Source organism: Ursus maritimus, unplaced genomic scaffold (genome assembly GCF_017311325.1).
Source record: "Ursus maritimus isolate PB19 unplaced genomic scaffold, ASM1731132v1 scaffold_20, whole genome shotgun sequence".
Classification (NCBI taxonomy): Eukaryota; Metazoa; Chordata; class Mammalia; order Carnivora; family Ursidae; genus Ursus; species Ursus maritimus.
Genome location: NW_024424453.1, coordinates 56,773,519 through 56,775,955, shown reverse-complemented (window position 1 = coordinate 56,775,955; position 2,437 = coordinate 56,773,519).

Below are 2,437 nucleotides of genomic sequence, written 5' to 3'. Positions count from 1 at the left end.
TTTTGAGTTAATGTGTTTGTTTCCTTCAGGTAAATACCCAGAAGTAGAATCACTGGATCGTATGGTAGTTCTATTTTGAATTTTTTAAGAAACTTTCATACTGTTTTCCATTATGGCTGTGCAATTTACATTCCTACCAACAGAGCACCGGGGCTTCCTTTTCTCCATGTCCTCATCAATATTTGTTATTTCTTCTTTTTTTGACATTAGGCATTTTAATAGGTGTGAAGTGATAATCTCATTTTTATTTGCAACTTCCTGATGATTAATGATGTTGAGCATCTTTTTATGTGTCTGTTGGCCATCTGGATGGTTTCTTGGGGAAAATGTCTATTTAGATCTACTGTCCATTATTTAATTGGATTATTTATGTTTTTCCTATTGTATTGTATGAGTTCTTATTATATTTTAGGTATTAACCTCTTATCAGATACATGATTTGATATTTTATCCCATTTTTGGTAGGTTGCTTTTTTTTAAAGATTTTTTATGTATTTGAGAGAGACACACACACACATAAATAGCAACAGAGATAGTGAGACAGAGCAAGAGTGGGGAGGAGAGGGAGCAGCAGGCTCCCTGCTAAACAGGGAGCCTGATGTGGGGCTTGATCCCAGGACCCGGGATCATGACCCTGGGATCATGAACTGAGCTGAAGGCAAACGCTTAACTGACTGAACCACCCAGGCACCCCAGTAGGTTGCTTTTCATTTAACAAAATGATGGTTTTCTTTGGTGTGTAAAAGTTTTTTTAGCTTGATGTAGTCCCACTTTTTTCCTTTTGCTTGTGTTGCCTTTGCTTTTAACGTCAAATCCAAAAAAATCATTGACAAGACCTTGTCAAGGAGCTTACTGATTTCAGGTCTTACATTTAAGTCTTTAATCCATTTTCAGTTCATTTTTGTGTGTGGTATAAGATAGTAGTTCAGTTTCTTTCTTTCTTTTCTTTCTTTCTTTCTTTCTTTCTTTCTTTCTTTCTTTCTTTCTTCTTTCTTTCAGATTTTATTTATTTATTTGACACAGAGAGAGTATAAGCAGGGGCAGCAGCAGGCAGAGAGAGAGGGAGAAGGAGGCTTTCCTCTGAGCAGGGAGACTGATGTGGGGCTCAATTCCAGGAGCCTGGAATCATGACCTGAGCTGAAGGCAGATGCTTAACCAACTGAGCCACCCAGGTGCCCCAATAGTAGTTCAGTTTCATTCTTTTGCATGTGGCTGTCCAGTTTTCCAAACACCATTTATTGAAGAGACTGCCCTTTCTCCATTGTATGTTCTTGACTTCTTTGTTGTAAATTAATTGACCTTATATGTATGGGTTTATTTCTGGGCCTTCTGTTTTTTTCCATTGATTTATGTGTTTGTTTTTATGCCAATAGCATACTATTCTGATTACTATAGCTTTGTAATATAGTTTGAAATCAGTGATATTTCCAGCTTTGTTACTCTTTCTTAAGATTGCTTTAGCTGTTCAGGGTTTCTTGAGGTTCCATACAAATTTTAGGATTGTTTGTTCTATTTCTTTGAAAAATGTTATTGGAATTTTGATAGGGGTTGTATTCAATCTGTAGATTGCTTTGAGTAATGAATACATTTTCACAATATTTATTCATCCAATCCATGAGCATGGAAATTCTTTCTATTGATATATGTCTTCTTCAATTTCTTCCATCAGTGTCTTATAGTTTTTGGTGTAAAGGTCTTTTACCCCCTTGGTTAAATTTATTTTTAGTTATTGTATTCTTTTTGATGCATTTGTAAATAGGATTGTTTTTTTAATACTAATATTTTTTATTATATTATGTTAGTCACCATACTGGATTGTTTTCTTAATATCTCTTTCTGCTAGGTTCATTATTAGTCTATAGAAACACAACAAATTTTTGCCTATTGATTTTGTGTCCTGCAACTTTACCGAATTTGTTGATTAGTTCTAACAGTTTTTTGGTGGAGTCTTTAGGGTTTTCTATATATAATGTCATCTGCAAATAGTGACAGTTTTACTTCTTCCTTTCTAATTTGGATGCTTTTTATTTCTTTTTCTTGCCTAATTGTTCTGGCTAAAACTTTCAATACTATGTTGAATAAAAGTGGCAGGAGTGGGCATCTTTGTCTTGTTCCTGACCTTAGAGATGAAGCTTTCTGTTTTTCACTATTGAATATGTTGTTAGTTTTGACCTTGTCATAATGGCTGTTATTATTGCTGAGGTACATTCTCTCTGTAAGTACTTTGTTGAGAGTTTTCATCGTAAATGGATGTTGAATTTTGTCAAATGCTTTTTTGCATTTATTAAGATGATCACATGATTTTTATGTTTCATTTTGTTAATGTGTATCACATTGACTGATTTACAGATGTTGAATCATCCTTGCATCCTTGCATGGAATAATATCACATAATCATGGTTTATGATCCTTTTAATGTATTGTTGAATTCATTTTG